The 12,939-nt window shown below is 39.8% G+C and overlaps 1 pseudogene; it reads left to right on the top strand.

Annotated features, from left to right (window-relative positions):
- Nucleotides 1–2,059: 2,059 nt before the first annotated feature.
- On the top strand, nucleotides 2,060–3,453 carry LOC103011136 (TBC1 domain family member 12-like; annotated as a pseudogene).
- The last annotated feature ends 9,486 nt before the right edge of the window (nucleotides 3,454–12,939 follow it).

Below are 12,939 nucleotides of genomic sequence, written 5' to 3' on the forward strand. Positions count from 1 at the left end.
TATGTTCCAATCGCCTTTCTAAGTATTAGAAATAGAGAAACGAGCAAAATAAAGTCCTTAATTTCAGAGGACAAATTCTCAGGAATATAATCAGCAAGGTTGGCATTCTTTTTCTGAATGAATTGTGGGATAAATGTGCACAATGGTCAAACCTTCCCAATACCAATTTGGTGAGTCTACTTGGGAAACGCAGTAGCAAGATGTTTTCATGATATATCCCATTTTCTAATCTTGATTGCACATCCTATGAGAAAAAAGTTGGACATGCAACCTCAATATATGTGTATTTACAAATTATATGCATGTACTACTAATATATTAAACACATACACAAACATGAAAATTAAGAAAGGCTGTCCTGAGTTACCGTTCCTGAGATGTGTGCATCCAACTTTAGAGATGGCTAATACATCCCAGGTCAGTTCATAGATGCTAACATGATAATCGCTTGCTAGAAGAATGCAAAGGATATCTGTGCAGCAGCTCAGACCACCTGCGTCTTCACACACCGATTTTACCACAGGCTGTGCCCTCCTGGGTCATGACTTGCTTGACCATGTGGTGTCCTCCTGGAGGAAAATATGAGCCCCCCCGACCCCAGTCTACCTGCCATCTAGATACAAGCATGAAGCTTCACATGGCTTTAAACAAGCTTATGAAACCCCATGTGGCAGTGCTTCAACACTATCTCACTCTTGTCTGTGAGAGTTAGATTATGAGGGTCTTAAATGTGTATTTTTCTCCTGAAGTGTACTTTTGGGGTGTACACAGCCTTTAAGAGGAGCCAGGGCAATGTCAGCCAAGAAGTCTCAGGCCACCTCAAACTGTAGGGCTGCCACCATAAAGCTTCTAGGAAGTTCCTGTGCTAGGTTGTTTGGAAGGTCACCAAACTGGGTTGCCTCAAAAGTCTCTTTGATGGTGTTGTCTGAAAGTCTCTAAGGCCCTCTGGGGCTGAGGCAAAGACTCAGGGCACACGTGATCAGCCATTAAAGGGTGGTTTAGTTCCAAGCAGGCATTAAAAGATGATTTTAGAAAGCAGGTAAAATCATGACTCTCATACAGATATAAGAATAAACACAAGCTGAAGATTTTATTTAACTCATTCATAGAAAACAAGTGAAGTGATACAACCAGGTCAAAGGATATTATCAATAACAGACACAGTTATAGGTCAGGAATATGGAAAAGAATGTACAAATAGAGCCAAAATTGGTTTTTTGACTATTTCTCCCCATATAGAATTTGTTTGCATGTCTATAGACAAGAATTATTTGGCATTCCTGTCAGTTATCTACAGTTTACAGAATCAGAATCAGACAACCCAGGTTTGCTTTAAAATAAACACTTATTTTTCCATTTAAGCACAAATTTTCCCCTACAGTTTCCCTACTTTTGATCAAAAAGAATCTCAAAGATTCCTGATCACAAAATGAATGTGGCCTCATTAGATTTGGCCTGATTATTTACATAGGTGCAGCAAGAATGTTAGTTTACCATAAAGGCCTTCTTTAAGTTTACTCTGCTGGAGGTTTCCATAAGGAATCTCAGGTTGGACTTCTAAAATCCTGTTACTTGTTGTCCTGAGGCTAGGAAGCCACGCCTAAGAAACTTGATCCACCAGATTTCATCTGCAGTACTTATACGCTTTGGGTGACTTCCTCTCTTCTCAAAATCCTCAAAACATCTCTAGCTTCCTGGCTGGTAATGGAAGTGAGCTTCCTTACCAGCCGGACCCTGTAAACCAGGTACCAGGAGGGCTTTGTCAGCACTGTTTCAATAAAGTCAACCTTAGTTCCCTACAAGTGACTGGTCAGGCACCAGCCACAGCTTCCCCAGGTGGGCAGGGAGCCTCTTCCCTTGTTCCTGTGGTCACGTCCACCTGGAGGGGCCTGGTGATGAGGTCACTGCTGGTATGGGCAGCCTGTCCTCCGCAAAGCAGCTGCCTGGCGGCTGCAGATACCAAAGACCATGAACTTGAAGCAGCTGGGAGTCAGAGGGCGTTATTCTCTCCCTCCTCTTCCAGAGAGCCCCTTATCTGCCCCTGGTTGTCTGAAACCTTTTCCAAAAAGGACAAAAGGAGCTCAGATCAGTTGTCCACAGTGTTCCTTGTTGGAAATTATTTGATAAAGTCCCTCCCAGAGAGAATCTTCAGAAAATCCAAAAACCATTCAGCAGAAAAAAAGTATGAACAGGGAGGACCTATAAATCACCGTTTCAGTCTTTAAGACATAAGAATTTTGAATTTGAGCCACCCTCTACCACCTTTCTGATTCTTGAGTATGGGCCATCATATGATTGATGATTGCTTTTGTGTCCTGTTGAAATCTTTGCCTACTCCAAGAAAATCTTCCTGCCAAATTTGTGGAAGAAGCTTTTAACCTCAGTGACGAGAACATGAGACCTTTGAGCTGAGTCTTAAAATTGAGAAATTAAAGCAGTACATTAAAAAAGAATTAAGAAGAAAATATTGCAAATGCAATGGTAATTTGGACCAGTGAAATACTGCCCAGCTGGGAAGAAATTCATAGTAGGAAAAAGGTTGGAGAATTGAAGTGCAGGGATTGCCCCCTAGTGTTCATGGTAAAGCTTGGAGTCTAGCTGTAGTAAGTGAACTAAATAAATATCACTCCTGAACTTTATGCAGTATTCCTCCCCAGAGGAAAGAAATGGTGGGAAAGCTTCAGTAAAACAACTTCTATCTAAACATATCATTCTTTATAATGCTGGTCCAGAATGATGATTCTCCAGATGCTGGTCTGGAATTAAGCTGGACATATCCTATGCCTTTCCATCTCTCTACATCTTTCAGAAGGATGGTCCATATCAGGATGTTTTATACAGTATCTCAGGAGCATATTCATGTTACAGACCTGATGTTGGTTATGTCCAAGGGATGTCTTTCATTGTGGCATTGTTCATTCTCAGTTTGGAAGAGGCAGTTGCCTTCATTGCATTTGGAAATCTCATGAATAAGCCATCCCAGTTGGCCTTTTACTGTGTGGATTGCAGCAAGATGTTGAAATATTTTGGAACATCTGAAGTATTCTTTGAGGGCAGTCTCTTTACACATTTTCTTCATATCAAGTAGTCCTACGGTTTCACACTAGTATATACTTGATAGACTGGATATTCACATAGCATCACAAGCCACTATTCTACTTGATCCAGCCAGTACAGACTGGGATGTATTTTGCAGAGATGGGGAGGAATTTTTATTTAGAACTGGGACAGGAATCCTCCAGTTATATGAAGACATTTTCCTTCAGGTAGACTTTATTCACATAGCACAGTTTCTAAATAAATTGGCAGAGGATCTCACACCAGAAAAGCTGTTCAGCTGTGTTGCAGCCATTCAGATACAGAAAAGCACCAGCTAAGGGACTTAGGTCTTTGTGTCAGTAATGAAGGATACAAGAAGGAGACAAGAATAACAGTACTGCTTTGGACAGCTAATCTTCATAACTAACAGACTAATTGAAACATAAAAAAAGCATTTTTTTATAACAGTATTTTGTTTCCTATGTAAGCACATGGAAGAAAGTTGGAGCAATCCAAAAGAATCAAGAGGTGGAAAACAGCTGATTTTGAATTTTGTGTCTGAAGTAACGGAAATGAGCAACCTATTGACAATATTATTTTAAAAAAGCATTGCCATTTTACAAAAGAAAAAGTGTAAATGGCTAGTTCATACTCCATAATCTGGGGTGAACGTTTGAATGCAAAAACATTTAAAAATAGTTTTAGGGAAAAAAAGTCAGTGGCTGGTTGAACCCAATTAAATAAGCATCATTTTCAAATATGACATTCCAGACAAGGCCTTGGTTACATAACAATTTTTCCAATTATATTTAGTAAAAAGGAGGGTAGATTCTTATTGAACCTATGCAAATAAGTAAGTTATCATTTAAAAGTAAGAATATTTAATAAAAATTTCTGAATTTGGAAGGGGAATCAAGTAGGGAGAATAAAACATCATCTAAAGATGTTTCATTTCAGTTTACAAAATCAGAATCTACTAAATTGTTATGGCTTATAAATAAGTTAACAAGAAAGAAAAAGGGCTTCCTTATGTATCCAGAAAATAGAACATTAAAACAATATCAACAATATTCCAAACAAGTAAAACAATATCAACAATATTCCAAACAAGTAGCTACAATCCTCTCTCATTAGTTCATCCATTCTTTGTAATCAATTCTTGTTCTGCTGGATCTTGGGTTAGCAGCATCATGAACCCATCTGCTTCTTACTAAAAAGAGTTCTGGAAATCCTGATCTAGCCCAACAGTACGGTCTTTTTTTTTTTTCCCTTCAGTACGGTCTTAAAATTGTTTAAGTGATGACATCAGAAGCCTGTACCCAAGATCTATTCATTGAAGTGTCAGTAGTTTGAAGTACCTGGTACAGTCCTTTTCCTTGGGCTCTGGGGACCATGTATCTTTGTCAAGGACGTGATCTGGCCTCTGCAGCTGATTGCAGAGCCTTCAGGGAAGCTTCCAAGCAATACAAAAAACTATCTGTAGGGACTTCCCTGGTGGCACAGTGGTTAAGAATCCGCTCACCAATTCAGGGGACACGGGTTCGATTCCTGGTCTGGGAAGATCCCACATGCCGCGGAGCAACTAAGCCCGTGCGCCACAACTACTGAAACTGCGCTCTAGAGCCTGCGAGCCACAACTACTGAGCCCACGTGCCACCTACTGAAGCCCGTGTGCCTAGAGCCCGTGCTCTGCAATAAGAGAAGCCACCGCAATGAGAAGCCTGCGCACCACAACAAAGAGTAGCCCCCGCTCGTCGCAACTAGAGAAAGCCCGTGTGCAGCAACGAAGACCCAAAGCAGCCAAAAATAAATAAAATAAAATAAATAAATTTATATTAAAAAAAAAAAGCTATCTGTAGATGCCAGAGACTTAAAATAACTATGGTAATTACTGGAGAGAGTTCATAACAAGCATGATGCAACTGACAAGGAAATTTAGTTGTTTCTGTCATGCAAAACAGTGTTAATCCAAATAAATAAATAAACACATAAAGCTATGACAAAATGTCTATGCACATAATGATTAAGGCTATTTTCAAAGAAGATACTGAATTTTACATCTGGCTTATAAAAATGGATGAACATACTTGTTACAGAGGAAAAATTCTTGAGATATGCAAAATTCCTGAGTCTTAATATATATATGCAATACACTAAAAATATACCAAGAATGTATCAAGAATATCAAGTAATGAGATTTGGAGTAGGTCCTAAACATCTGTATTTTAATTAAAACTCTACAGATAAGTCAGATATTTATCCCCAAATGAAAATCACTGGCCTAGAAGACGCTAGATTCAAATTAAAGAAGAAAGATTCCAACCAAATAAACGTTTTAAATAATAACTAAAAATATGACTAACAACACTATTTTGCTGTTGCCTAACATCAGGCAAAGCATCATCAGGATACAGATAAACAGAAACACTGATAAATCTCCAGGGACTTCCCATGAATCATTCAAGTTCTAAAATAGTTACAGCAATAATATTTTACTTATACAAATTTAACCTAGGGAAGGCTAAGCATCTTTTCTGATTTGACAAATCTTTCCATGAAGCTCATCAATAACAACATAAATAAAACCTAATTATTTAGAAATAACTCCTCTCTTTCATAAGGTGAAAGAACAGATCTTTTGGGGTTTGAGAGACCCACTGGGAAATCTCAAAGATAGGTTTAGGGAGGCAAAAATCAAGAGTTGTTAGGAGATTTGAACTCTTGAGATAGGATCATGGGTGCCTCAGAAACAACAGTTGTTGTTTTTCAAATGTTGTCATTTGAAAGTGACAATAAAACATCTAAAGACAAGCAGAGAATGTAACATGATTGTAAAGAATCTTAGTTCTTTTCTAAGTGAGGAACCTTTGTTTGCTTTTTAAAGATAATCAAGAACATAATACAATCAACATATTATAAGACACAGAATCTTTTGCTATATAGGCAAAGTACACACACAAAAAGAACTTTCCATATTGGAGGTGAAGACAATAAGCAGTAAACCAGGGAAACATGGCCATCAAAATCAAGCAAACTTTGGTGAAATTTTAACACATTTCATAGCTTTTCAGACTCAGGTATTATAAACCAAGGCAAATAAAATTTATTTCCAGAAAGAAAGTAGAATGGTGGTTGCCACGGGTTGGAGGGAGGGTAGGATGGGGAGTTAATTGTTTAACAGGTGCGAAGTTTCAGTTTGGGAAGTTGAAAAACTTCTGGGGATGGATGGTGGTGACAGTGGCACAACAATGTAGACATACTAAAGTACACTTAAAAACGGTTAAAATGGTAGATTATTTCCAAATTTTGCCCTTCATCGTGTTCTTTTATATTCTGGAACAAACTGACACTTTATTTTAGGACCCATCTCAGGGCGTCTACAATGTCAGAATGAATTTCATAATATGAAGATGTTATTAATATGCAATGCAGTCATTGTTGCTATCTTCAAATAACTCAATAAATAAGAATTATAAACGTTTCTCAATTCAGTTTCCAATATGTTGTGTTGATAATTAAACGCACCATCCCTAGCCCCCTTCTCCCTTTAAGGCCCTCAATATGCTTGAAGAGTGCAAAGGGGGCTTTGGAGACAAAACAAAACATATAGACAAAACCTTGAGAACCATTGCTTTAGGACAAAACTACTCTTTTTTTCTCGAAAAACAGGAGCACACACACAGTTGTATTTCTCTGTGCTCCTCAATACAGTCTCAACCACTAACATAAATTTTAAGTTTCAACCAAAGTAACTTCCGTTTCAGAGAAAATTAGGGTGGGGGGAGGGAGGAGGTGGATAGTTGTGAACTATGTCACATACCCGCTCTTTATTTTATTTTATTTTATTTTGGCCGTGCCTCATGCGGAAACTATGTCACATACCAGCCTTTTATTTTATTTTTTATTTTTTGGCAGTGCAGAATGTAGGATCTTAGTTTCCTGATCAGGGATCGAACCCGTGTCCCCTGAAGTGGAAGCGTGGAGTCTTAACCACTGGACCACCAGAGAAGTCCCAGATACCAGCTTTTTAGCTTTTTAACAGACCAGCAGGGTTCATAGCTACACATAACAAAACTTTCCATAGACACTTATATCCCTTACAGTACAACTTATCAAAGTGGCAAAAATGAACATATTCATTAACAGACCCAAAGACACAGTCTCTTACAGCATATAAGACGCAAAAGTATATAAACTTAAAATTATGCTTAGTAATCAATGTCCAGTATTCTGTCTTACTTAGGAATGATCTTGGTATCCAATGATTATCCATTAATTAACTTAATTTTAATATCAGTCCAAGGTTTTAAGTTACCAAAAACTCTTGAAAATTATCTTCAAGCTGACATATTGCAAAACAAAATTACTATTGAAATAAAAGTTTTTCTGAATAATGATTCGATTAGTGAAAAACAAATTTTCATTTTTCATAATCTTTAACATTATGAATAATGTTAACTTATTTGATCAATAAACCTGTATAAATTTAGAAAAAACATATCTAAGTAGAATACTGTTGGGAATTACACTTAACATTAATAAATTAGAGAAAATATAGCTGTTTTTCTTAAACCCCAAATACTAAACTACTCATTTTCCAAAGATTTACTTACATTTATAAGCTGGAATTTTTAACATGTTATTGAATGGTTTCTGTAAGAACGTTTTATTAGTGTAACACATTTAAAGATTTAGGAGTTCATTTTCACTACTTTCTGGGAATTTTAGGAATATTTGCTTTATTTAAGCACTTATTTATCTCTATCAGTCAATCAGAAAAGAACTCAATTAACATGAGACTTTATAATCAAATGTATTAATACCCTCTAGAAATAAGAAAATATTACATATTTACACAATGAGGGATAAAGGCCTTTCTAAACTATAGACACACAGACATACAGAGACAGATAAAGAGGGCTTATAGCTTGGATTCTAAAATTTCAGTCACAGGTCAAGAGTAAATGCAGAAACCCCAAATCTCACCAGTCCTGGTATGAAAGGTTTGTTTTCCCTCCCAATGGGCACAGGACTCAATTGATTTGGGCTCAAAACTGACAAACTAACAAAAATGACTAACAATCCAAATTCTCCATCATCTCTCACCCAACAGAGAATAGATCTCTATAATCCATTAGTCCATTTACAGAGATCACTAAATGGTCAGACCATAAAACAAAATTCTCAGTCATTGCTGCCACTAATGAGTATTGGCTATACATGAATCAAAAACCAAAACCAAAACCAAAAATAAAAAATTAGTAGAGAGGAAAATTAAATTAGAAAAACAGCAAAGATGCCTTGTCACTTTGGATTCACCTCTGGGAGCCAAGAAGAGATGGGTCTGGTCTTAAGCACATCTCTGGTGATGAAGTTTACCTGGCTCATCAGATGAATGCACCTTGGTGGCAGACCTCCAATACTGTTTTTTTTTTTTAATTTATTTATTTTTGGCTGCATTGGGTCTTCGTTGCTCTGCCCAGGCATTCTCTAGTTGTGGCAAGCAGGGGCTACTGTTCGTTGCGGTGCGCGGGCTTCTCATTGCGGTGGCTTCTTTTGTTGTGGAGCACGGGCTCTAGTCGCGTGGGCTTCAGTATTTGTGGCACGCAGGCTCAGTAGTTGTGGCTCGCGGGCTCTAGAGCGCAGGCTCAGTAGTTGTGGTGAACAGGCTTAGCTGCTCCGTGGCATGTGGGATCTTCCCTGACCAGGGCTCGAACCTGTGTCCCCTGCATTGGCAGGCAGATTCTTAACCACTGCGCCACCAGGGAAACCCCCTCCAAAACTGTTAAAAGGCCATTTTCAAAATTTAAGAAGTATGATTCTAATACACGTATAAACATGTATTAAAAGATTTTATTTAACTCATTAGTGAGAATCCAAAGAACAGACACATTTACAGATTAGAAATATTAAAATGCATGTGCAAATGGAACACAAACTGAGTGTTTTTGGGGGTGGGGTTTGGGGTGAGGGAGGTGTTTTGCATTGCTATTTTCTGCAACTTGAGTAGTAAGACAGCTCCAAGAAGATCAGAATCAGATAATGGGAAGGGTGTACATAGACAATACATAGTTCTATTGAAGCTCAACTTTTCCTACATAGGTTATCATTAAGATTCAGATGCAGATGTCACTCCCTACAATGCCAGAAAGATAGGGTCCTACTGGACCTGCCTGTAATCTAGTCACTCCCAGGCTCCACCTTATTGCTCTGGGATTATATTTACAGCCCTTCCCCAAGCCCAGACATCCCACGGCTTTCATCCAATCCGGCCAGACACTCCCACATAGCACTCATAATATCACCACCCAGGCCACACACACAGTGGAAAACAAAACAAAAAAATCCACCTTCCTCTCATGTTTCTGAAACCCTGATGTGAAAAGCTAAAGGTTAAAAAAAATTTTTTTGTTTAACTTTAATTTATTTAAAACCTCCTTAACTTCAGTTTCCAATGTAAAAAGAAAACATCCAGAAATCTAAAAGCAATTGCCTTAAACTGCTTTCAACAAGAAAAACAGCGGGGTTCCCCTACATCTCTGTAAAAATTCTTTTTGACTCAGTCACGGTGAATTGCCCAATCTCATTTCTAAATGGTTAAAAAAAAGAGAAAAAAAATACACAAAAATATACTGTAATAAACTGTTAATAAGGACAGAAAGGAAAAAAAAAGAAGGCAGTCTGTCACTCATACGTCTAAAATAGTGTTCAAAAAAAGGCAGAGATGCCTCCTTCTCCGAGGGCTCCAAATGAAACTTCACAGGTGCATATGGAGCTAGAAAGCAGGACGTGATGTTAAAATGGGCTCTCCTCTGTTTCCGATGCAGCTGAGGCCCCAAAGCAAAGAAAAAAGCAGTAGGTGGCAAGTCCCCTTACTTCAAAGTGGGTTTTGAGACCACCTTCGTAGGACAGGCAAAGAAGGAGCTACTTGGAGATAGTTTTGTGACCCTTAGATGAACACCCACCCCTCAACCCCTCAAGGTTTGAAGCCAAAGAAATTGAAAAGAGACTTTGGAAGAAACAGCTGAAGCCCTGTAGCATTTTCCCTCCTACCTCTTCCTGTTACCCGAGGCCGAGCACCTCCTTATCTCAAATCTCGTGAGAAGGGGCTTTGAAAGATCAGTTCCCTTAGAACTGAGAGGACCAAAGCAACTGGTGTCTGACCCATGCCGGAGAGGATTAAAGGCCAGTGGCTGTGGCTGGAGTCAGGCGCTAGGATGAGGAGGAATGCATACACCATTAAACGCAGGACAGAAAAGTATGTTTCTTGTGGGCCAAATGGGGGAAGGGAGAGAAGGGTCGTTTCCAAGGAGCCCCCCGCCTAAGTGGGCTTGCTGCTAGCAGCTGCTAGCAACAGGGGGTTGGAATCAAATGCAGAAGCCAGTGGAACACGTGGCCAGCACAGAAGGTGTTGTAGTCCAGTGTTTTCAGTGGAGCCATTTCCAAGGGCCCCATGAAAGCGCGCCGTAAGAGGAGTCCATAGTGAATGTCCGTTAAAATCCTGGATCACCACCTCTAAGTGTTACAGTTCCCCTAAAGTAAGGTCTTTCCTCCTCTCACTCCTCCCTCCTCCCACCTCCACCCCCTGTTGGACCCAAGCCCTAGAGGGAGTGGATTTGGAGGAGTAGAAGCATTAAGTGGGAAAACAAAGAAGACAGTTATGCCTCCCCTGCCCCCTTCGGCCCCTACTTCCCTCTCCTCACTTCAGGCTTCCAGCCTGAATCAGCCTGGGCTAGGCAAGCAGAGAAAGGAGAAATATTTGCCTTAAACAAAGCTCAGAGTTTTAACTATTACATGGGACTGGACATTTCAACAACTGAAACGAGGCTATTTTGTGACTAAAATTGACCGGAGGACTTTAAAATTTTTCTATGAGTGTCTGGAAAAGCTACAGACCCACTTGAGATTTCATCCATGGGCAAGGAAGAAACTAGCCCCCAAGCAGAGGGAGCAGGAAAAAAAATAAAGTTGCTTTTGGAGCACATCCTATCAGATGCTACCCTTTTCACATAATGGCTGCACAAGTTTGCTCCAAAGAAGACAGCCTATTCCCTGACCTCTAGTAAGCCAACCGCTATACCCCTAAAATGGTTCTACAGGACTTTGGAAGTTTCCATCCCCAGGATATCCTAGCCAGAAAAAGACCCTGCAGGCTCTGAGAAACTTGTCAACCACAAAGGACACAGCAGCCAAACAGGAAAATAATAGCAAGATAACATGTTTTTTTTTGAAGGTCTTCTAGCATTGGCTTCTTATATTGAATATTCTGTGGGATTCATCAGACAGAAAGTTCTAGAGCTAAAGGTTATTTTTATCAGAGGAGGAAAAAAGAATCAGTGGTGGCTCATTCAGCTGGTCAAAACCATGGCGAAATCAAACCATAAGGAAGATGTAGTGAATTCTAAAAACTCACTCATAAGGCAGTTCTTTGTATTTTGTGTGACTTCCATCCCAGGAAGTGTGCCAAAGAAACTTTGGGTGAATTCTAGAGACCCTCTACCTTGGAGTGGACACCACACTAGCTAGAGCCCTTTTCAACCTCTCTGCTGAGAGCATTAATGTCCTCAAACCGATCTCTGATACAAGTTATGGGCTGAGGAGAGAATTATCTTCAAGGATCATCTGCATGTACGATTTCAACGTAATCTGTGCTGTTTATTTCTAAGTACAGTGAATGTGTGCATTTGCTAACAAAGTAGGTGCATCATAATCATTTCCCCCTCCATAATGTATTGAAATATCTTAAAACAGAGGGTATTATGGAGTTACAGGTGCGGATGACTTCAACATTCCTTCAAAATCTACCATTTATCTCTATATGATAACCTATCATACTGGGTTGGGTTATTTATTTATTTTTAATTATTAGGGACTCTACAGTGAACAGATGTGAGGCTGCTTAAGTGCAATCCCTACAGAACTACTCTGGTAGATACTATGGGCCGACCAGCTCAGCGGCTAAGGAATGCCTGTACAGTCAACTGGGTATGCAAAAAGGAAGAAATAGACCTATGGGGGCTAAAAATGAACATGGATATAAATAAATCGAGCAGGAGAATTCAAAAATTCTGCCCATATATCAGAATTTCTCAAACTTTAATGTGTATAGTCATTACCTGGGGATCTTTTTAAAATGCAGGTTCTGATTTAGAAGGTCTGGGGAATGGGCCTGAGATTCTTCATTTCTAACAATCTCCTGGGGGACGTTGACCCTGCTGAATCATACCTTAAGAAGGGAATAAATTGAAGAATATAGAGTAAAGAGGGCAAAATGGAATGAAGGTAGAATGCAGGATTGTAAGCCCAATAATCTCCCCAGGTCATGCTCTGGGACCATTTCCTCAGAGGAGTCCATTGCAGAATCCATTTATGAGAATGGTACCATCTTACTCATCTTGAATCTGTGTGACACAGAGTCGGGAGTTGGGTGTCCTCCCCACAACTGGAGGAGAACATCATGGCTCCTGGGAGGTGAAACCCTGGCAGCAGCCGACAACAGGGTGCTAGGACAGTGGAAGTGCTCCAGTGAAGAAAACAATGGCAGAAGCCACACGGGAGTTCATGGAGAGCATGCATGAGATGTCACTGGCGATCCCCAGAAATATATTTCTGGTGAGGGGGGTTTTAAGGGGCATGATAAGAGGTAGAGAAATCTGTGTCCTCCAAAGAACCAGATGTGTGCTCCACAAGAACCAGTGCTCACGGGGGCATCGTGTCAGGCTGTGTCAGCCAGAGAAACAGAAACCTCCCACAGAGAAGGTGACGTGGCATCACCCCGTCAAGGAAAGAGGCACTTGCCTTTTGGCTTTTCCTTCTTTCCCAACGCTAGAGGGAAAAACGGTAAGAGGGAAGATGTAAGAGGTATCTGAGAGCCAGACTGTGCCCCTTTCTCTCCTTCTC

The sequence above is a fragment of the Balaenoptera acutorostrata genome, chromosome 9 (assembly GCF_949987535.1).
Source record: "Balaenoptera acutorostrata chromosome 9, mBalAcu1.1, whole genome shotgun sequence".
NCBI classification, from domain to species: domain Eukaryota; kingdom Metazoa; phylum Chordata; class Mammalia; order Artiodactyla; family Balaenopteridae; genus Balaenoptera; species Balaenoptera acutorostrata.